The 24,776-nt window shown below is 39.7% G+C and overlaps 1 protein-coding gene across 4 annotated transcripts in view; it reads left to right on the forward strand.

The window, feature by feature from the left end:
- The first annotated feature begins 1,226 nt into the window (after positions 1–1,226).
- The window catches only part of bahd1 (bromo adjacent homology domain containing 1), a 40,093-nt gene continuing 16,543 nt past the window's right edge, over positions 1,227–24,776 (forward strand). For 2 of the 4 annotated variants that reach the window (XM_074660046.1, XM_074660047.1), the window contains exon 1: positions 1,227–1,612. The gene's annotated coding sequence lies outside the window, so the exon portion shown is untranslated. Of the gene's footprint in view, positions 1,613–14,624; positions 14,821–17,930; positions 18,119–24,776 lie in introns of those variants that run through there. The other 2 variants (XM_074660048.1, XM_074660049.1) reach the window with 2 other exon arrangements.

Consider the following 24,776-nt stretch of genomic DNA (forward strand, 5'->3'; position numbering starts at 1 on the left):
TGTTCATTGAGAGCTCCAGCTCACCGCTGCCAGGGTTAACACAAGTGTCAAAAGAACAGGGCTTAAAGACATGGCTTAAAGCCATGTTGAGATCAGTTGAGGAAATACCAAGCACCGCCCACCAGCCGCAGCACAGCCAATAGGAACGCTCTCTCTCTGAAATGACCTGTGATTGGTCAAAGTCTCCCATCACGGGTTAGATTTTTTAAAGCCTGAAAACAGAGCCATGAGGAGGTGCAGAAGTCTAGTTTTCTCTCTGAACACTTGAATTATAATATGCTGAAAGGTTATTATAGAGTTTTTGCCCAATGATGGCAAAAACATTCTGCCTACTGCAGGTTTAAAGTTAAAAACAACATAAAAATGTCACATAAAAGAGACAAGTAACAAACATAAAAGAAAAAAAGGAAATTGCATCATGATAATTATCTGTAGGTTCAACGCTCGGAGCGACTCCTTTCACATGACACACATTCAGTCATTTGATCTATAAATACTATAGAAACATTGTTTATAGCTGATTTAAAGACTTGTTTAAAGGCACATTCCCATTGGTGTAACATTTATGGATGTTAGGGCTGTCCTTGACCAAAGAAAGTCGACTAACACACACGATTTTGTCGATTAATCGATAAATTGATTTAATCTAAGGCTGCAACTAACGACTATTTTCATTGTCGATTAATATGTTGATTATTTTCTTGATTAATCGTTTAATTGTTTGGTCTATAAAATGTCAGGAAATGGTGAGATTTGGGTTAGAAAACAGAGCCATGAGGAGGTGCAGAAGTCTAGTTTTCAATCTGAACACTTGAATTACAATATGCTGAAAGGTTATTATGGATTTATTGCCTAATGATGCCAAAAACATTCCGCCTACTGCAGCTTTAAACCGTGACAACCAAAAGTTGAGGACCAATTTCTGCACATACTGTATTCACTACTGTAAGCCCATAAAGTCTAAATCCTGTGTTATGACATAAAATGATATTAAAACAGAAAGTCACACATGAGACCACATCAGTAGCTCCAGGAGGCTCCATGCAGTCACATGTCAGAGCAGGTTTTGGTTCATGAGCCACAGATCTGTTCATTGAGAGCTGCCAGGGTTAACACAAGTGTCAAAAGAAACAGGGCTTAAAGACATTAACTAGGTGAAAGCCATCTGTCCCTCTCAGTGGGTGGTGGACGGTGGTGACATGTGGACGCCGTGGCCCTTTAAGAAACTCCATGTTTTCGCTACATGATGCGTCAACATAAAAAAGCGGATGATGCTGTTATGTAAAAACACGCTGAAGTGAGTTTTGCAGGGAGCTTTTTGCTGAACTGAACTGAACTGAACGCTTTACAACAGCAGCACGCCTTCGCTTCTTCTTCGCCTCTTACACTAGGATTGTGGTTTTTAAAGTGAAGCCACTGGGAGGAGGGTTGGGGCGCAGTTTGGAGAGAAGCAGAACAAGAAGAAGAAGAAGAAGAGAAAAGGATTCAACATGAGTCTCTGTTTTCCTCCTTCACATGCGGGCAGCGTACACCTGACGCATCGCTCTCTCGTCCTGAGGAACTGATCCTCCTTTCGTCTAATAATCAGGATATATTACAGCCTGCAAAGCTGGTAAGATATAAAACACACACACATAAACACACCGTGATCGCTTCTCTCGGGCTAAAACTGAAAGTATGAGGCAGGACGGCCGGGTGTATCAGCTATAAAACAGATCCTTTCCTTTATCTGTAAACACATGAGAGGAAACTTTTGTTACTTATTGCTTCATCTGAGTCCGTAAAGAGACTCCTCCACACAGCTCGTGATCGCTACAAAATGTCACTCGCTTCTGCAGCTTCTGTCGGAGTTACACGGAGTTTAGTCTCGGGTTTACTGTCACATTTAAGGTTGTTAGTTGGAGATGCACAGATGTTTAGAGGCATTAAAAAGGTCCCTGTTGGTATTTTACTGGTTGTTTCTTTATAGGATCTATAGAGCTGAATGTATAGATGATTAATTAATCAATTAGTTCACTGAGTCGTCCAGCTTCTCAAATGTGGATATTTGCTGCTTTTCTGTCATAATAAACTGAATATTTTTGTTTTTTTGGGGCCTAACTAGGCTACATTTACTCAAATACTTCACTTAAAGCTGCAGTAGGAAGAATATTTTTGGATTCATTTGGCAAAAAAAATCATGATAACCTTTCAGTATGTTGTAATTCAAGTGTTGTGAGAGAAAACGAGACTTCTGCACCTCCTCATGGCTCTGTTTTCAGGCTTTAATAAATCTAGCCGTGATGGGAGACTTTGGCCAATCACAGGTCATTTCAGTGAGAGCGTTCCTATTGAGCGCTCTTATTGGCTGTGCTCCGGCTGGTGGGCGGTGCTTGGTATTTCCTCAACTGATCTCAACATGGCTGCCCTTCTCGGGCTAAAACTGAAAGTGTGAGGCGGGACGGGCATCGAGCTCCTCTGACCGGGTGTCAGCTATAAAACAGATCCTTTATCTGTAAAACATGAGAGGAAACTTTTGTTACTTATTGCTTCATTTGAGTCGTCGTAAAGAGACTCCACACAGCTTGTGATCGCTTACTGGTTGTTTCTTTATAGGATCTATAGAGCTGAATGTTGAGCCGATTAATCAATTAGTTAAGTGAATCGTTCCATAATTCTAAAATCTAACCCGTGACGGGAGACTGGCCAATCACAGGTCATTTCAGAGTGAGAGAGCGTTCCTATTGGCTGTGCTCCAGCTGGTGAGCGGTGCTTGGTGTTTCCTCAACTGATCTCAACATGGCTGCCGGGTCACAAACTTTCTCATTTTGCAGCTAAACAGTACACTACAAGATGTTTCTGAAAACATTTGAGGAGAGAAATAGGCATTATAGTAACAGAATATTGATTCATATTTGATCAGCGCCGCCTAGTATGATCGTTTGATCGGAGTTTGCGAGTGATTGACAGCTGCTCAGAGACGGCAAGGCTCCAGCTCGGCTCTGACTGGTTGTTTTCTCTGGTCTGTGAAATCTTGCAGATGCCATTAGGAGCACCGGAGGACACAGAAGCAGATGATTTTTTTCAGATTACCTGTCTCATGCACTACTGTCAGGATACAGTGACCGTTTTATAAATCTCCTTATATGTTAATGCTTCAGTAATAATAATCCAATAACAGAATGTATGATGATAGAAAACTGTCATGGGCCATTCATAATGACTACTTTTAATACTTTAATTTGCGGATAATATTTGTGTGATTCCCAAGTGGGGAAAAGGGACTGATTGATTTACAGCCTTTAATAGTGCGTAAGGAAAACACATAGTTGACCTAGAGCAGATGTACAAATTATGAGTTGGATAATTGGTTGGATAATGGATCCAAGTGCCACACCCCGTATGAGCACATCAGGAACAAGACAACACAGATATATCTGAAAGGTACAAAAAGTACAAGTACTGAATCGATCAAGTGTAATGAATGTTTGAAAGTCATCTCAGCATGTAGACAACATGTGTGCTGCTGCAGTTTATGAAGGATTTTATGGTGTATTTATTACCAGTATGTGGATTAGTGGTGCAACGGTTCAACAGGCCCACGGTTCGGTTTGTATGCGGGTTTTTTGGTCACTGTTTCGGTTCGGTTTGCACATTAGGGAGAAGAAAAACAATCAATGTGTTTCAACTCCGAAATATATACATAGATTGATTGATAGTAATGAATAATATTTCTGTATTATATGAAGCCATAACACTGGGTTTTATACATGAAATAAGGCAGACTACTTAATGGTCAAGTAGGCCTATGCTCAGATGGTTGCCTCTTCTACGTCTCTGACACCTCGTCAAATAATTCAAAGGTCTATATTTAATCTTTGCGCGACGGGTCAACAAGCCCACGGTCATGAACGGTTTGTTTTTTTACAGTTCGGTTTTGCATCACGAATGTGGATGTGTGTATGTATTGTTATTGCTGCACAACAGTTTAAATAAATAAAGTTTTATCTAATCTTATCTAAAGTATTTGGCGTCTACCACAGCAGAAAAACAGCCTAGACAACCAGGAGACAGTGTTGGGTGGTTTTATAGTGTCATGATGAACCAGTCTGTCTCTCAGATTGAGATAATGTGATCGAGGGAGCTGATATTATTTAGAGATGGATCACTTTTGAGGACATTTCCGTGTTTAAGGATAATGTTTTTGACCTTGCCTGCTAGAGGAGAATATCCAGTAGGTCTGTACTGGTAGCTCTTGTTTTCTTAACAGAGATTCCCTATCTGTATGTACAGGGCCGTCTGATTGGCCGAGGAGATAGATGCTGGAAACGCTCGTTCATTTCAACAGCTTTAAACCTTTCAAGAAGTGGCCAACTGGAATATTATAGATGAGCTGTTATTACTCTCAGCTTTTAGAAGTGTGTTTGTTGTAGATTATAGTCTGTTAAACCTGCAGTAGGCAAAATATTTTTGGCATCATTGGGCAAAAATTTCATAATAACCTTTCAGCATATTGTAATTCAAGTGTTCTGAGAGAAAACTAGACTTCTGCTCCTCCTCATGGCTCTGTTTTCAGGCTTTGAAAAATCTAGCCTGTGACTGGAGACTTTGGCCAATCACAGGTCATTTCAGAGAGAGAGCGTTCCTATTGGCTGTGCTCCAGCTGCTGGGCGGTGCTTGGTATTTCCTCAACTGATCTCAACATGGCTGCCGGGTCACAAACCTTCTCATTTTACGGCTAAACCCTACACTACAAGATGTTTCTGAAAACATTTTAGGCGAGAAATAGGCGTTACAGTCACAGCATATTGATTCATATTTGATCAGCGCTGCCTAGTTTGACCGTTTGATCCGAGTGATTGACAGCTGCTCAGAGACGGCTCCAGCTCGACTCTGTCTGGTTGTTTTCCTCCGGTCTGTGAAATCTTGCAGATGCCATTAGGAGCACCGGAGGACACAGAAGCACATGATTTTTTCAGATTACCTGTCTCAGGCACTACTGTCAGGATATAGTGACCGTTTTATAAAAATAAATTTTTTTAAATCATATTTACTCTATTTCTACCCACTGCAGCTTTAAGTCTAGAAAGTGCATAAAGGTGTCATGATGTTCCGTAGTAAAATACAGATTTATGTATTTCAGAAAAACAATCAGCTCTGCTCTACTACACCTCTATCCAATGATAATTGTACACCTGTTCTAGGTTGCCTGTATATATATATATATATCCATTTCGACTCTGATGAAGACAAAGAACTGACGAAATGTAAGTCTGTAAATCAATCAGTTCGCTGCTCCAGTTCCTTTTTTCCCTTTCCCTGGAACCGAGAAGCCCCTGATTCAGCGGCATACTGCTGATGATGCACAGAGAACCATGTTTCAACAATACTTCTATACTTTTACTGGCAATGGAGTATTTTCACACTGGGGTAGTTGTACTTCTACTACAGTAAAGGATCTGAATACTTCTTCCTCCACTGTTGGATGGACAAAACAAGCAATTTGAAGATTTCAGCTTTGGGCTCGGGGACTTTTTTATGAACATTTTTCTTCTTCCACTGGCGTTTCCTAGATTATAGATTAAGTGTTTAATCAAGGATATAATATGAGATTAATTACTGATGAAGAGTTGTGTGAGTTGCAGTCCTGCTTGGATTAAGCCGACTCCCCCCTCCTGCTATAAAAGGCCGTTGAAAAGCAGCATGCTCTGACATGACATCAGGGTTATAATGCGTGACGTACAAGTTGCCTAGTGAGTTCCTCGGTATAATGGTGTTTGTAAAGCCTCTTGTGGACAGAAACCCCTGACAATAGAGCTTCAGTTCTGGAGGTCGTGCTAGATTTGTGTCTAGTCAGTTCTCCGCAGCCTACTTTGACAGGCCCTGTCATAGCAGCATGTTGAATAGAGGTGCAGCGCCCACACGTGAGCCATAAAGCTGGATATCAATCCTGGACATAATCCCATTATTTCTGAAGAAGTGTCCTGTTGTGGCCACAGAGAGGAAGAGGAGGAGGAGGAGGGGAACATGCCTCCTGTCACCCAAACACACTGTCCTCCCTGCTGTCCCAAAGGAGACAAATACTTCCTGCTCAGATACAGGCCACATGTGGTCAGAAGAAACAACAGCAGAGTTTAATAGAATAGATGTTTGCATATATGTATATTGTAAACATATTTTTCATATAATTGTCTGGTTCATCTTGCAAATGCATATAAATCTATTTCAGGAAGTGAAAACAACATCCCAGCCCAGTATGAATGCCTTTATTGTTGTAGCTGCATTGGAAAAGTACACGGACACATCCCTTTTTTCCAAAACACTTGTCACAGTCACACTGTTGTGCCCCACAGAAGCATGTTAAATATTATCTAACAGGAACTCACTGGGCCTGATTTCTTTTTGGATGCCATTCAGCACAAGCTACTAAGGGTCTTTTTTTGTAAACAAAATAACTTTTGAACTCAGTTGCTGATACGCAACTTCCTCCATTTTTCAGCAGCCTCAGCTGCAAGTCACTCATAGTGTATTACTTCATTTGGGCAACATTTGCATGGCCATGTGGCTGCTGGGCTTTGGGACACCGGGTTTATTACAACTTACTTTTCTAGTTATGGCCATCATTTCTGTTGGTTATAATACCATTTCACTCACCAAGCTATTTGCTGAGATCATAGCCGGATTAACCTGCTGGGGGCCCAGAGGCAAAAAGGAACTTCTGGACCCCACATTCATTTAGGAATTTGCAACATACAAGCACATACGGGGGGTTTTAGACAGCCTACAAAAGAAACCAAAATCCTCAGTAAACATTGTAAATATGAGTTTATGATCTCAATCACTAGTTTCAAGTCTTCTTCAATACAGCATGATGTTCATTTAGTAAATTATGGTCCCCATTTAGAGTCAAATAGACCATAAAGCAGGGGATGCTTCAGGGCTTGGCTACCTTGTGATTGACAGCTCGCTCCCATGGCGCTGTCCTGTCTGGGAGTTGTCCGTGTTTTCGTCTTACAACTTTAACCCTTTCACAGTGTGTTTTCAGTTCATGATCGCTCAACCCTCTCATGTCACTTCTGGTTCCAAAAAAGCATAAGATGGCGACGGCCAAAATGCCAAACTCAACGCTTCAAAACATCAGTCCACAAACCAATGGGTGATGATACTGTGACTACATCCACTTCTTATATACAGTCTATGGACCACAGCTATGGAGGACCACAAGAGTCACGTAAATAGTAATTGAGCATTTAATTGATTAATAACTAAAATACAATACAATAAAAATAGGCGTTAATAAATGCCATTAAAGGCAGGGTTGACGATGTTATCCAGTACACACTATTTGTTATATTGGTTGAAATGGTTGTTACACCCGGGCAGCGATCCATTACTTATGAGCTCTGAAAAAGGACCGGAGAAGAGCCGTCATCTGTAGCTGCTGTAATCCTGTAAAGACGTCAACCCATCACTGCCTCGCGGACCGCTTAGAAAGAGCCAATCAGAGACCTCCCTGCCTGCCTCCCTACTCGTATACTTACCTTGGCGTGCACCAGCCTGAACTCAAAGCGCGTCGCCGAGTTTACTGAAGAATGGAAGAGAAAACGTTTTGCTGAGAGGCTACATAAAAGAAGGAAAATAAATAGTAAGATATAAATAACTTAAAAAACGAAGCCCAATAAATAGCTTAAAACCTAAAATATATAACCTTAAACTTAACACTAGTGCAGAGCTCCCGACAAGTTGCCCTCCTCCTACGGCGCCATTTGACATGAGTGAGGACCTTTCATGATCAGGTAATGAAACAGGACTCACCTCAAGGCCCTTATCATGTTATTTATTGTGTTATAATGATAATAATAATACATTTTTTCTTTACAAATGTTCTTTAAAATCAGCCCAAACCAGTTGAACCCTGCCGCTTTAACCCTGAAGACTTCTGTAACTGACATCCAGGTTGTGCGTGCAAAAAGATTTCCTGCAATTTGGGATTATTACTGTAATTTCGGGGTGCACTCGCTTTCGGTTTCACCTCCAAATAATGCGGTTTAGATAATTTAACTCAGCTGTTGACCTCATTTCCACCTGTCTGATTGTCTGACTTTGCTGTAGCGAAGTGTTCCCAGATTTCAGCAGCTACTTTGCAATAGTACAATGTTATCCTAACAAATAGATATGATGGGGAAAACCTGAATGCTTCGTGGCTACCGTATCATTTACAGAACTTTGTACTCGTATGTCTTATAATGTGTTTCACAGTTGGATGTTAATCTGGTTTAGTTGTTTGAATATTTGAATCTTGGGTGTCTCTAGGATTAGCTGAACGCTGAACGCTGTAGCCTGTACTCCTCTAAAAGCCATTAGCCGGCCCCTCTCTCTCTCTCTCTCTCTCCCGGTCTCTCCTTCCCTGACTCACCCTGGCACAATGCCCGAGACACAGCTGTGAAAATTACAGGTCTGTTTCATGGAAACACAGAAGAAGAGGAGGCCGGGTTGGTGGGGAGGGGAGCAGAGACCCACAGCCCCGGCGTCAGCTGTTGGCCGGCCCACAGCTGCAGTGGATGTGGAGCTTTCAGAGCCGGGGTCTCGCTCACTCCTCACACACACTGGGATTGTTTACATGGGGTGGGAGTGTGTGTGTGTGTGGAGGGGGGGATATTAAACCCTGTTTGGCTGAGGCCGAACTGAACAGAAGCCCTCACTGTGACTGACAAACGTCAGGCTCCTTCAGTGAAAAGCACATGGCACCAAGCGTCCTTCAGTTTGGCAGATGCTAAAAGCATGACTGAGGCCCTGGCAGGTGGGCAGGCAGGCGGGCGGCCGCCCCCAATCCCCCCTCCTCCTCGCTCCTTCCTCCGCTGGGTTGAAAATCCAGCGACAGGCCTCCTCTATCAGAGAGTCATTGTTCATGATGATGATGACAATCTCTCTCTGTCTCCATTCTCTGTGCTATCTCAATCCATCACTCTCTTGTCTCTTGCCTCCCTCCCCCCCGGTCGCTCACACATTCTCTTAATTTTTTTCTGCTCCCTTGTTCTCGCCCCGCTCTCTCAGAAAGTCTGTGTCAAACTATGTATCTCTGAGGAGCTGTCAGGCAAAGAAAAGCCGGGTGAATGTGAAAAATTGCCCCTCTGATTTCTACTAAGTTTGACTTTTCTCCCGCTCGATGAGATGAGAGGTGTGAGATTCCCTCCCTCCGCTCCTCTCTGGTGCTTTGCTTCCATCTTTCTGAATTCAATCTTCATCGCTCTCTCTCTCTCTCTCTCTCTCTCTCTCTCTCTCTCTCTCTCTCTCTCTCTCTCTCTCTCTCTCTCTCTCTCTCTGGCTCTTTTTTCTTTCCTCCTCTTCTCCCTCTTTGCCAGTCAGGCTGTCTGGCATCTTGCCCCGTCTCTTTGAAGAGGAACAGTAGAAGCAGATAATTACACTTCCTGTCCTGTATCTGCTCTGTAGTGCTGAACTGTCATCTCTACATCTGTAGGCCTAAACGCTGAAGCGGAGAAATAACAGCTTACTACCTGTTCTGTTGTGTAGCAAACGCAGTTACATATACAGTAGTCGTATGCTAAGTCTACAAAATCCAGCGATCATCTTCAGAATACAGACTCTCACCTACTTTTGCACCGTCAATGTCTCAGCTGTTTATTAAGTATAATCGGTGCCTCCTCATTATGTCCTATCGTTTTACCAGGCTGTTCTTATACACCGTTCAGAGCTATACCTACTAATGCATTGTAATTCGTATATATCCCATCAATTCACAACACCAAACAATGACAACTAATGTCCAGAAACCCTCACAGGTACTGCATTTAGCATAAAACAATATGCTCAAATCATAACAAGGCAAACTAAAACTTAATTCACATATCTTGAGGTCAGAGGTCAAAGGACCCCCTTTGAAAATGGCCATGCCAGTTTTTCCTCGACAGAATTTAGTGCATGTTTGGAGCGTTATTTAGCCTCCTTTCAATAGTTCCATATGATGCCAGTATCTTCATTCTAGCTTTAAAACTGAGTCCGCTACAACCTCCGAAAGATCGATTGTATTAATGCGATAAAGAAATTAGCGACGTTAAAATGAATTTGCGTTAACGTGTTATTATCATGTTAACTTTGACAGTCCTAATTTATATCTATTTGTTCTTGTGCTTATTTCCCACAAATTAGATTTTCCTGTTTTGTCTTAATTCTAACAGAAATTATCAGTTTTATTTTTCTAAACTCACCCTTAAAAAACTTACACAAACAATATCTTGTATGAAGTTATCACGCAAACTAACCGTCGTTTACCACATTGTTGCCACCAGCCACGCATGACACAAATACCTCTCGTTCACACACGCATTCTTTTAGAAAGCATTGGTCAACATACACACTAGTCAGCCTTGTGTGACAATGACAGGTCGCTGCAGCGGTTAGCCTGCTGAATGACTTCACTAGATTACGTGTGACTCATCGCATTGAAAACATGTTTTCTCTTCAATGTCACACTGCTGTAACCTTCCCATCACCTCCTCTCCTGCTGTATTGTGAAACTGACAGTAAACATTTTGCCTCACATTCATGAACACTGCCAGGACATTTTCAACAGGTGTGATGCTGCAGCTTCTTATGACTAAATACACCACATTCACAGGCGGTTTAGGGATTTGGATGTTGATTACATCTTTGGTGCATTATCAAATTGACCTACCACACCTACACCTTGGCTGGCTGTTCTCTTACACTGTCCGTAGCTATATCTACGGAAAATAATGCACTGTAATTCGTATATATATACCCCACGAAATCACTTTGTACATAATCTACATAAACATGAACCAGGAAGTATAAAGAGTGGCAAACGCTGTGTAGGGAGGAGGTCAGGGTGGATGGGTGGGTCAAAAAACATCAGACTTTCAGTCAACGTCAACGTTGATTTATTTGTCACGTAACTTCCGTACTTAAGTTACGCCACTTCCTGAGTTATTTTAACCCCAAACCACGATCAGTTCCTAAACCTAACTAAGCAGTTTTGTTGCCTAAATATAACCAAGTTGATATTTTTTCTAAACCTATGAAGGTTTTTACTAAAATGATTAACTTCTTATCCATATATTTACCGTAGACTGATATTTTACGGAAGAAAGAAAAGATGTCTGCCGGCTGTGATTGGTTGTTCCTTGTCACATGACATGCGGTGCACGCTATTAACTATTTATGCCTTGGGGTGCAGCGTGTCGCTTGCGCCGGCGTTTGAGCGCCCCTGCTGTACATCTTCATTGACAGCAATGGTTTTGAGCGTGCAAGGACGCGGCGTGTGAACGGGCCCTTACCCTGATATTCTTACCCTAACCCTAACCAATCTCACTCCTAATGCCTAAACCTAACCAACCCAACCAACGAAGGCAACGAGCAGAGTGGGGCGGCTCTTGCTTTCACCATAGCAGGATTTGTAATTTAGTGTACGGCTGTAGAGCAGCAAATCTTTATTTTTCATGGATTCAACTTTTCAATGCAAATCCAAACAGTGGCCAACTGTGCATTGTTTAAAATCACAGAGAATACTTCACATTGTTGATGTTCTTTTTCCATGTGAAAAGAAGAGTTTGCAGACTTGTTTCTTTTATATAAAGAATCTTTCAGTTCAAGAACACGCCGTATATATTTTTGTAATCTTTTACAGTGTACTCTGTAACGTGTACTGACGCTGTGGCAGCTGGAGGGCAGCCGGTCCGCAGCAGAATCTGAGCTCTGACTTTTCAGGCAGGGGCAAGCAGAGAAAGAGATCAATATAGTATTACGGTGTTATTTCACTCTTCCCCCGATGCTATCTCTCCACCTTCAGAATGAAAAATTCATCATCTTCAGTAAATATCTCCTGAGATGAGGAGTTTCTGGGGCGAAAGATTTTGTTGAATGGAGGTACACAAGGCCAAATGTAGATCAGTTTGGAGATATCTGAGGTGAAAATGGTCTGGGACAAACACCAAGAAAAAACAAAGGACTAAGAGGGCAGCTCTTAAGAAATACTGTGGAGTTTAAAATCATATTACAGGTCTTGCTCAAGGACGGCAAGGTGTATGCCTTCCTGACACTTTTCATTAGTCCCTGTCAAGGAACCAGTGACCTTATTTTAAGAGCCCCTCTTTGCTTTTTATTCAAATATTTACCTGCGGTCTGTCTATGAGAGTTGCTATGAGAGTTGCAGTATCTGCTCTGACAATATGTTTTTATTTTATTGATTACTTCCCACACATTTTGCCTCCCACAATGTGGATTTCCTCTGGTTATTGATCATTTTTAAACCATGTCTTTTTTTAGTAATTGCTAGATTGTAATCCTTTTTTGAAAAAAAGCCCTGAACACAGAAGAATACACAGTTTGACACTTCATTTTAGTTGGCATATTGAAATTGTGATTATCAGGGATACACTCACTCTCAGTAGGGCTGGGCTATATGGAGAAAATCAAATATCACAATGTTTTTAACCAGATACCTCAATATCGATATTAAGACGATGTTGTAGGATTGACTATTAGTGCTTTTACACATATATTTATCCAATGAGATTTTTAATAATTAATTATCAGTAATGTGGATATAATGACTAAGAGGATAAAGGCAAATAATAGAACAGCTAGAACAGTCTGGTGAGCTCAGAAAATTACATCACTTTACTGTAATGCAGCCTTTAAAACCAGGAAAAGACAACACTTGTGCCATATTATGATATCCAAAATCTAAGACAATATCTAGTCGACTAGTCATTTTGGTCTTTCTTTAGGGGATTAGTCATTTTTCATGCTTTTTTCATGCTGAATTACTTATTTCCAAGAAACGTATGAGCACATCTCTGGTAAACACAAGATCTAAAGTGGTGCTTTTGTATAATTCTTTGTGGAAAAACTCAGTTTCACAGATCAATTGATTAAATTACAGCTGCAACGATTAATCGATTAGTTGTCAACTATTAAATTAATCGCCAACTATTTTGATAATCGATTAATCAGTTTGAGTAATTTTTGAAGAAAAGAAAGTGGGTCAAATTGAGTCAAAATTCTCTGATTCCAGCTTCTTAAATGTGAATATTTTCTGGTTTCTTTACTCCTCTATGACAGTGAACTGAATATTTTTGAGTTGTGGACAAAACAAGACATTTGAGGGCGTTAACCTGGGCTTTGGGAAACACTGATCAACATTTTTCCCCATTTCCTGACATTTAATAGACCAAACAACTAATCAATTAATCAAGAAAATAATCAACATATTAATCGACAGTGAAAATAATGGTTAGTTGCAGCCCTAGTTTAAATAAACTTATCGATTAGTCGGCAAAATCGTGTGTGTTAGTCGACTAAGAATTTCTTTGGTCAAGGACAGCCCTAAAAAACATAAATGTTACACCAAAGGGAATGTGCCTTTAAACAAGTCTTTAAAATCAGCTATAAACAATGTTTCTATAGTATTAATAGATCAAATGACTGAATGTGTTTCATGTGAAAAGAGTTGCTTCAAGCGATTAACCTACAGATAATTATCATTATGCAATTTGCTGGTTTTTTTTAAGTTTGTTACTTGTCTCTTTTATGTAACATTTTTATGTTTGTTTTTTTTACTTTAAACCTGCAGTAGGCAGAATGTTTTTGGCATCATTGGGCAAAAACTCTATAATAACCTTTCAGCATATTATAATTCAAGTGTTCAGAGATAAAACTAGGCTTCTGCACCTCCTCATGGCTCTGTTTTCAGGCTTTAAAAGAATCTAGCCCATGATGGGAGACTTTGACCAATCACAGGTCATTTCAGAGAGAGAGCGTTCCTATTGGCTGTGCCCCGGCTGGTGGGCGGTGCTTGGTATTTCCTCAGCTGATCTCAACATGGCTGCTGGGTCACAAACTTTCTCATTTTACAGCTAAACAGTACACTACAAGATGTTTCTGAAAACATTTGAGGAGAGAAATAGGCATTACAGTAACAGAACATTGATTCATATTTGATCAGCGCTGCCTAGTTTGACCGTTTGATCAGAGTTTGTGAGTGATTGACAGCTGCTCAGAGACGGCAAGACTCCAGCTCGGCTCTGATTTGTTGTTTTCCTCTGGTATGTGAAATCTTGCAGATGCCATTAGGAGCACCGGAGGACACCGGAGGCACATGATTGTCTTTCAGATTACCTGTCTCATGCACTACTGTCAGGATATAGTGACCGTTTTATAAAAATAACTTTTTTTAATCATATTTGCTCCCTTTCTACCCACTGCTGCTTTAAGTCTATTATTTCTGCTTTTTATGTGTGAACTTGTACGCTGCTGTTAGGGCCAGGACTCCCTCGGAAAAGAGATTTTAAATCTCAATGGGACTATCGTAAAGGTTAAATAAAAATAATGAAATAAATGTGCTTTTAAGCGATAATTTAGATGTCCCCTTTATGTCTGTCTCATCACCAGTAGTGAGAGAGTGTGTGAGTGCTTTCTGCATGTAGGAAGCGTTTAATGGTCGCGGTCGGTGTCGTGCATCTCTCTGCAGAGTGTTGCAGTTTATTGCAGTACAGGTCAGCTCTCAGCAGTCTTTACTCCCTCAGCTTCCCCCGGTGCTCACGCCTCATTAACTCAACACACTCAGCTTGTTTACAGCTGTTAATTATACACTGCAAAGCTGATATTGATGAGGACAATCAGCATTTATCCCAATTAAGCTCCGTTCTGACTACAGCACATGCTAACTTGATAGCAGAGTGGCTTTCCAATCAGTTGGTTGTTAAGAGATTGAAGCTGCTGTTTGGGTGCAGGTATTGAAGTTTTCCTGTAATTGAACATCCACTGAGTGAGTGCAGCAGCGGACTGATCATCATCGACAGCGTGAGTGTTGTGTGTGTGTCGCACTGTATAAGGCCGATGTTATGTGTGTGTGTTTTCTCAAGAAGAAGTAGGGTAATAAACGATGAGCAGCGACTCATCATTATTAGATTCCACGTATCATTAAGAGCAGAGGATACAGTAAATGAGACTAATTAAGAGGGATACATGCTTCTATTTTTTTGCTGTCATTAATCCGACAGGAATAAAAATCACTGGAATACTCCTTCAGGGATTTATGTTATGGATGTAATACTCATTAGAGAGTTGGTCTTAATGAGGTTTATGTTGATGTAAAGGGACTTAATGTGCTATATAAGTTTACAACGATCTTATATTATGATCGTAGTTTATAGTGTTTATTATAAGGCTCCAACTAAGGATTATTTACATTATGGATTGATGTATTATTGTTATTAAAATAGTCTATAAAATGTCAGCAAATAGTAACAAAGGCCCATCACAGCTTCTCAGAGCCCAATAAGACTTCAAATGTCTTATATCGTCAGACTAACAGACCAAAACACGACAATATTCAGTTTAGTATGATAGAAGACAAGAAACTATTACAGTTGGTTCCGGTTTGAAAGCTGGGAGCGGCAGCTCACGAGGGACAACGTTCATCCAATCAGGCGCCTTGTGTCTAGTAACAGCCCATCAAGCGTCCAATGCTGGGAAGCGAGGCTATCCCTCGCGATAAAAAACGCCATTTACATTTACCATTATAGTCAGTTATCTATTAGTATACATTAGTATTATAGTTCAGTAATTTCCCTTAATTTAGGTCTATTATATTATGATTATGTTAATTACAAAATTAGTTATATTAAATGAATAATATTAGATTCATTTTTTTTTTTTTTTTCCCTTATCAAGAGGAGACGATACAGTAAATGAGCCTAATGAAGAAAAACAGTCACTTACTGTATATTAAGGATGCAGTGCTGATTAATGAGTGATCTTAATGGTGTTTATGTTGCTGGTAGGCCTATAGTGACTTAACATGAGTTTATAGTAATAGTTTTTATATACTGTATAATCATAATTCACAGTCTATACTTCTATACTTTATTAGTATTTATTGACTTTTTAAACATTTAGTGGTGAGTTGACAGTCATGTTTGCCACTAACAGCCCTATAGGACCTATTTTTCTTACTGTTTGTAGTACGCTGTCTGTGTATTATTATTATTATTAATATTATTATTACTTATTTTTTCTCAATACATTCGTATTATAGTTTAATGATTATTTTCCTTAATTTAGGCCTATTCTTATTTTCCTAATTAAGAGAAGATGATACAGTAAATGAGCCTAATTTAGAAAAACAATCACTGAAATACTCCTTTAGGGATTTACTCTTTATTATGGATGTAGTGCTCATTAGTGAGTGATCTTAATGGTGTTTTTAGAGAGAGTTTATATTAATAGTTTGTAGTTTTGTATATAGGCTATTTTGTATATTGGCACTAACAGCCCTATAAGGACCTATTTTTCTTATAGTTAGTCAGCTGTCTGTGTATTATTAGCCTACTATTACTTATTTTTTTCTCAATTTATTTCCTTGAAGCTCATTTTAGTGGCAAACTTCTCTATTTCTGAGATGATCGCTCCTTTGCTGACCTTTATATTTTTAAGAAGTGGTGGAAGTTAGGTAATTTCCAGTGGGATGTTTTTTGCGCTGGACATGTTTGGCACTAACAGCCATATAAGACCTGTTTTTCTTATAGTTAGTCAGCTGTCTGTATTATTAGCCTACTATTACTTGGTTTTTTTTCTCAATTTATTTTCTTGATGTTTGAAGCTCATTTTAGTGGCAAACTTTTCTATTTCTGAGATGATCGCTTCCTTGCTGACCTTTTATATTTTTAAGATTTTTTTGTTGTTCCCAAAGTACGGACTGAATTGGGAAAGAAAGCTTTTAGGTTTCCGGCACCTACTGCTTGGAATAATGTACAATCTGATCTTCAAAACTTGGTTACCTTGAATGAGTTTAAGGTCTCTGGTGAAATCGCTGCAGTCCAGGTTGTCTGTGTGCAAGTGTTTTGTATGAACAAGTTTTATAATGTTGTTAATTTATGTGTTGTCTTGTTACTTTCACTATAACTGTCTTGCTGCTATCTTGGCCAGGTCTCCCTTGTAAAAGAGATCTTTGATCTCAATGGGACTAACCTGGTTAAATAAAGGACAATAAATAAATAATATTTTTAAGAAGTGGTAGAAGTTAGGTAATTTCCAGTGGGATGTTTTTGCACTGGACATGTTTGGCACTAACAGCTCTATAGGACCTATTTTTCTTATAGTTAGTCAGCTGTCTGTGTATTATTAGCCTACTATTACTTTTTTTTTTTGTTTCAATTTATTTTCTTGATGTTTGAAGCTCATTTTAGTGGCAAACTTCTCTATTTCTGAGATGACCCTTATATTTTTAAGAAGTGGTGGAAGTTTTTGGTAATTTTCCAGTGGGATGTTTTTGCTATAGAGCTATAAAATGATGATGGTATAAAAAAATAAATAATACATATTTCTTTTAGGGATGTAAAAATAAAACTCCCCAGTGGTGATTGCGGACCCAGTTTAGTCCCTGCATGCATATTATGGATGTAGTGCTCATTAGTGAGTGATATTAATGGTGTTTATTGCTGATATAGGAATTTAGAGTTTAGTGGTGAGTTGACAGTCATGTTTGGCACTAACAGCCCTATAGGACCTATTTTTCTTATAGTTAGTCAGCTGTATGTATTAGTAGCCTACTATTACTTTTTTTTTTTTCTCAATTTACTTTCTTGATGTTTGAAGCTCATTTTAGTGGCAAACTTTTGCAAGAATTTCTGAGATGACCTTTATATTTTTAAGAAGTGGTGGAAGTTTGGGTAATTTTCCAGTGGGATGTTTTTGCTATAGTGCTATAAAATGATGATGGTATAAAAAAAATTAAAAAATACATATTTCTTTTAGGGATGTAAAAAAAACAAAAACTCCCCAGTGGTGATTTTGGACCCAGTTTCGTCCTGATTGCATGCATCATATTATGGAGGGATGTCCCGGTGCAGCGGCTGAATGTGAATGTGAATGCAGGCAGCGCATGAATATTATCTCCAGCATGCCACTTCGGAAGTAGGTCACCGCTCACCGATCTGTTCACCATGTCTCCAGCTACTGAGGGCTGCTGGGTCCGCGGATCTCTCTCCAGGTCGACTACACACCGAAACTGACCAGCACGAACAAGGACGGAGGAGAACTGGATCTTTATTGTTGTTTTTCATGTGTGTGTGGTTGATTTCCCGACGGGACGCGCAAGGTAATGATGAATCCTGGCTGTTAATTCCCGTCACACAGTGTGAGATGTTCCGGTATATAGCCTGCTTCTTCTAAACACGAGCTCCTGATCACATTGATGTTAACTAGCAGCAGAGCCTCGCAGTTGATCATCGAGGCTTGTTTTTAGACTCGTTCTCCTGCTGAGGAGCTTTTTTCACTTCTCATATCACAGCCTGCACTCCTGCTACTGCATGCTGTCAGATTAACACCAATCCACCACCACCACTACGAGCTCCAGTAGGCGTAGCTTTCCTCCTATAATCCGAGCAATAATGCTGCTTTTAATTGCATCTTTCTTGCCTATAATATAAGCCAGATGAATGAGTGCATGTGGGTGTGTTTGTGTGCAACCTGCATGGAGGAGGAGGTGTTGGTCACTGAAATACTCCTTTAGGGATTTACTGTATATTATGGATGTAGTGCTCATTAGTGAGTGATCTTAATGGTGTTTATTGCTGATATAGGAATTTAGAGTTTATATTAATAGTTTGTAGTTTTGTATATAGACTATAATCATAATTTACAGTCTAAATCTTAGTATGTATTGACTTTTTAAACATTTAGTGGTGAGTTGACAGTCATGTTTGGCACTATATAAAAGCCCTATAGGACCTATTTTTCTTACTGTTTGTAGTCCGCTGTCTGTGTATTATTATTATTATTACTTATTTTTTTCTCAATTGGTATCTGTGTGTTATTAGTATTATAGTTTAATGATTATTTTCCTTAATTTAGGCCTATTCTTATTTTCCTTATTAAGAGAAGATGATACAGTAAATGAGCCTAATTTAGAAAAACAATCACTGAAATACTCCTTTATTATTAATTATTTTGTTCACTTCTCATATCACAGCCTGCACTCACTGCTACGGCATGCTGTCAGATTAACACCGTCCACCACCACCACCACCACCACTACGAGCTCCAGTAGGCGTAGCTTTCCTCCTATAATCCGAGCAATAATGCTGCCTTTAATTGCATTTTTTCGTGCCTATAATATAAGCCAGATGAATGAGTGCATGTGGGTGTGTTTGTGTGCAACCTGCATGGAGGTGGAGGTCACTGAAATACTCCTTTAGGGATTTACTGTATATTATGGATAGTTTAGTATATTCACAGTGTATATATATATATATATATATATATAATCACAATTTACAGTCTAAGTCTTAGTATCTATTGACTTTTTAAACATTTAGTGGTGGGTTGACAGTCATGTTTGGCACTAACAGCCCTATAGGACCTATTTTTCTTATAGTTAGTCAGCTGTCTGTGTATTATTAGCCTACTATTACTTATTTTTTTCTCAATTTATTTTCTTGAAGCTCATTTTAGTGGCAAACTTCTCTATTTCTGAGATGATCGCTCCTTTTGCTGACCTTTTTATATTTTTAAGAAGTGGTGGAAGTTTTGGTAATTTTCCAGTGGGATGTTTCTTTGCGCTGGACACTAAAATAGAGCTGTAATATGATGATGGCATAAAAAAAATATATATATTCTTTTTAAAAATCCCCCAGTGGTGATTGCGGACTCGGTTTAGTCCATGCATGTATATTATGGATGTAGTGCTCATTAGTGAGTGATCGTTATGGTGTTTATGTTGCTGGTAGGCCTATAGTGACTTAACATGAGCTTATAGTAATATTTTTTATATACTGTATAATCATAATTCACAGTCTATACTTCTACCTCTATACTTTATTAGTATTTATTGACTTTTTAAACATTTAGTGGTGAGTTGACAGTCATGTTTGGCCCTATATAACAGCCCTATAGAACCTATTTTTCTTACTGTTGCATGCTGTCCGATTAACACCAATCCACCACCACCACTACGAGCTCCAGTAGGCGTAGCTTTCCTCCTATCATCCGAGCAATAATGCTGCCTTTGATTGCATCTTTCTTGCCTATAATATAAGCCAGATGAATGAGTGCATGTGGGTGTGTTTGTGTGCAACCTGCATGGAGGAGGAGGTGTTGGTCACTGAAATACTCCTTTAGGGATTTACTGTATATTATGGATGTAGTGCTCATTAGTGAGTGATCTTAATGGTGTTTATGTTGCTGGTAGGCCTATAGTGTCTTAACATGAGTTTATAGTAATAGTTTTTATATACTGTATAATCATAATTCACAGTCTCTACTTCTACTTCTATACTTTATTAGTATTTAATGACTTTTTAAACATTGAGTGGTGAGTTGACAGTCATGTTTGGCCCCACAGCCTGCACTCCTGCTACGGCATGCTGTCAGATTAACTCCAATCCACCACCACCACTACGAGCTCCAGTAGGCGTAGCTTTCCTCCTATAATCCGAGCAATAATGCTGCCTTTAATTGCATTTTTTCTTGCCTAATATAAGCCAGATGAATGAGTGCATGTAGGTGTGTTTGTGTGAAACCTGCATGGAGGTGGTGGTGGCGTTGGTGGTGGAGGACGGTTCGTGTTGGTGGAGGATTGTTGAACTGCTGATTTAGCTCCAGGAAAGTGGACTCGTGGTGATATGCACTATCTGAACACGCACACACACACACACACACACACACAGAGACAGAGAGAGAGCTCAGATTCCTGAGAGCTCCTGCAGCCTCGGGGCTTTCTCTCTTATGATGACAGCTCTACACCATGTCCGTCCTCTGAATGAGTCTGTGTGGCAGCTCAGACACATCCTCCTCCTCATCAAACTATACAGCCAGTTAAACATGCAGGAGGACACTCACTAGTACTATTATTAAGTGGCTTTTTATGTGTCAATTACGCTCCATTTTACTTTAAATTGCATTAATGTGTAAGGAAGGGTTCTTTTAATATCAATAAGTTTCCATTTGATCTTCTAAATCAGACCCAATCTGGGGGTCCCAGGATAGAAGATGAAGGGTCACAAGATAATTAAAAGGGATAAGAAGGGAAAATTAAAGTGGTAGTTCAGGTGTTTTGAAGTGGGACACCTAAAGCTCCGGTGGGTGTAGGTCTTCCTCAAACAAATACAAATCAATAAAACTATTGATATTTAATGTCTTTCTAATATGCGTAAGCGCTTCAAAACTATTATAGTCTTAATTCATTATTATTAAACCCCCGGGACAACGTAGTCGGGGGTATATAGCACTCCGCGTGTCCGTCCTTCTGTCCGTCTGCGCGTCACACTTTTGTTTCCGGAGCAGAACTCGGAAACTGTTTGACTTAGGAACTTCAAATTTGGTATGGAGGTTGACAGTGTGGTTTAGTTGTGCTGTTTGGGGGTTAGAAGTCCAGGTTGCCCAACATTTTTTACAATTTTGGCCAAAAACTGTGATTTTTTTTCGACTTCAGTTTCGTTTCCGGAGCAGAACTTGTTCCATTACTTCCAAAAAGGCAAAACCTTTGGCCCTACTTTAGTAGGGGTCAAGCAGTGAGCGTGGGTATGTGAGTCATGCACACTTTTGCCTTGTTTATTTATTATTATTTATAGTCTTGTATGTTTGATGTTCAATTCTCCATGTAGCATCCACACATACGCCTAGGTTTTGTAACAGCACTAACATTGTTTTACAGTATAAAATTAGTGACAACAAAATGTCCTGAAATAAATGTTGAGTTTTAAAGAACCTGTGTGTGTGTGTGTGTGTGTGTGTGTGTGTGTGTGTGTGTGTGTGTGTGTGTGTGTGTTTGTGTTTGTGTTTGTGTGTGTGTGCAGCTGTTAGTTGTTGGTTTTCTTACCAGCGTGGAAAAGCAAGTAAATATCAGCCCACAGTATTAATTTGAAGCTGTTGTTTTATTTGTTGTGGTCAGTGTGGTGAAGTAGCCAGGATTATTAATAATAATACTAATAATAATAATGCTCTTCAATGAGCTCCTGTCTTTCCATTGTACATGCTTGTCTTATTCAAATGAAGCAACTTGATTTGATATCCGCAGACAGAAACTCGATGCGAGGCTCCTTCTGTCCTCTTGTTATCTGGAAATTAAATTTCTCTCTCATGGATTGCATTTCACGGTTCACCGAGTCATTCGGCAATAAGGGCAGACAGAGCTATGAGATGGTTTTGAAAATGTCCAACCAGAGAGTTGTGTGTCCACTTCCGAAGACAAATCGGGTTTTGCATCTGTGGCACAACAGTTATGTTCTCAATAGTTTTTAAGATGACGTAAAAAATGATGCAACAGATCACAGTTTACAACAAGTACGTTCAGGTTTCAGTGTTGAGAAACAGAATAAAGCTCCTCACGCTGTCTGCTCCTTGTAATGAAAGCACATCAACCCTCCATTAGGTGTTATATGACAGCAAGATGTAAAAGAAAAGCAGATTTGTTGTACACTTCGGTGACGACATGAAGTCTAGTTAAATACTCGAGTGCATGAATAAGCTGCCGGTAAAATTAATCTGTTGTCATTATGCAGTGCAGAAACTAAAATTTGCATGCATGTTTGAGCCACTACCATCATCGTTCTCATTTTTACGCATGCTACTTGCTTGCAAAATGGTTGGAGACTAAATTTTTAATGACCGTTACCAATATCATACTGTAGGGATGGAACAGGAAATGGCATATTGGCAAACGGGCATGTGGGAAAAGCAACAGCAGCAGAAATCAGCTGTGTTGTGTGTAATCTATGCAAATACAACTTGTGCTACATGAGAGAAGATTTAAGGCACACACACACACACACACACACACACACACACACTCCTCTTGACTGCCCCTCCAGAGTCAATTAAAGTGGCTCACTTTAAAAACGGGGCACAAAAATGACATTTAAACATGATGTGATGCGCTTTGATTCATAGGAAGAAAACATGAGTAAGGGCATAAACATCATTTACAAATGGGCATATAAGAGCGTCTCACGTTGCAACCGGCTCCTGTCAGTAATTGTCAATACTAGAGTTGTAGCAAAAAGTCATTTGTGTCCTGATGTGGGATTTTTTTGAAAACGGTCCTGAGTATGATTGCAGATAAAGCCTGTTTTTACATAAAGGATGGGATTTTATTTGTGAGGCGATGCATTGTCATTCAAAATAAAATAAAGACCTCTTGTTGATGAGGTCTCCATGCTCTCTTCCAATAAATGTTGCATCTCTGCACCTGTGGATCAGAGAAAATCCCAACTCTCATATTAACTTGCATGTATACTGTATATAGACAATTTCACAGTTGTAAAAAGGTAAACTTTCCAAATGTGTCCCAGTTTATTCCCTGTTGCAGTGACACAAGCTGACAGGAAGTAAACATGGACCCAAGCTGTTGCCTAGCGATGCAATTCCGTTGAAACAATCTATAATTCATGTGGTGCTGAAACAGTTAGTAGATTATTAAATTAGATGGTCAACAGAAAATGAATCAGCAAGATTTCAAATTGTTTTGTTTTTTTAGAACTATCTAAGTCATTTCTTAAGCAAACAATCTCCAGTTCCAGCTTCTCCTGTGTGAGTATTTGCAACTTTTCTCTGTTTGATAGCACTTAAAACTGAATATCTATGGGGACCATTAGTTGGACAAAACAATACTTCTGAATATGACAACTTGAAAGAAAGAATCACACAAAAGCCCCTCTTTAAATCTTGTGTTTACCAGAGATGTGCTCAGTTTCTTAGAAATTCAGCATGGAAAAAAGCATAAAAAATGTCTAATCAACTAAAGAAATCTTAGTCATCTAAGACCAAAACAACCGACTAGTCAACTAAGAGGAGGCAGCCCTAGTATAAAGACTTGACGAAAGTATGACACATGAGCTTGACAGCCGATCACATGCCAGACGACACATGAAAAATGTGCAATCATAAGTAGCAGCTTGTTGAACAACCTAACGGATGGTATTTGTGTCGGGTATTAATGGAAGCTGGGATTCAGACAGTGTGTGATTGTGAAAGCTCAATGGTTGTCTGGCTGAAGAGTCACTTAATATAAAAAAAAAAAGCCCCTGCTGACTTAGTTCTTGGAGGTCAAGTGGCGTAATTGTGTTCCAGGGCTGAAGGATGATCCATCTCTTTATGCTGCACGCAGCAGTGTCATTGCATAAAGGTCACTGGCAGTTGAATCATCAGGAGCTTTAAAGGTTTTCTCCTAAGTGAGGTGTTTTTGTGTGTTGAGAGAGCAAAGAGACTAAGCGTGAATTGCCGAGGATCGTAAAGCATATGCGTCTTCTACTATAAAGTTGCTGGAGGTGCTTTGATGTACTCTGCACCAGCCTGTTGACATGGAAACTGAAGAGGCTATTGTTCGACGAGTGTTTCCGCCGCCAGTGTTGGCGAAATAAGGATCAATTCATGAGTCATTTGATCACACTGTTTGTTTTTTGTGTCTCCAAATGTTGGAGAGCGACTCCTTCATTTCAGACCTCACAGTGATTTTAAAAGAGTCCGCCGCCCCTTTATACCTTGTAGGAAATGAAGTAGAAAACTCCCTCGGTGTGAGACAGTCTTTTCATGTTTAATCTAATTATCGACTCTTTGGTGAGCCATAGTGCCACTCACAGAGATCTGCTACAGGCTGTGGCTAAAATTAAATCGGTGCGGCATTGTGAATTACGGATCCAGATTGCTCCTAAAAGCCTCTATCATATCAAACATTAAATGCATCACCTAAACTGTTTCTGTGCTCCTGTGTGTGAGTGGGTTGTAATATTGAGCTCCTGGTGGATTGTGTGAGTCATTAA

The sequence above is a fragment of the Sebastes fasciatus genome, chromosome 15, assembly GCF_043250625.1.
Source record: "Sebastes fasciatus isolate fSebFas1 chromosome 15, fSebFas1.pri, whole genome shotgun sequence".
NCBI lineage: Eukaryota > Metazoa > Chordata > Actinopteri > Perciformes > Sebastidae > Sebastes > Sebastes fasciatus.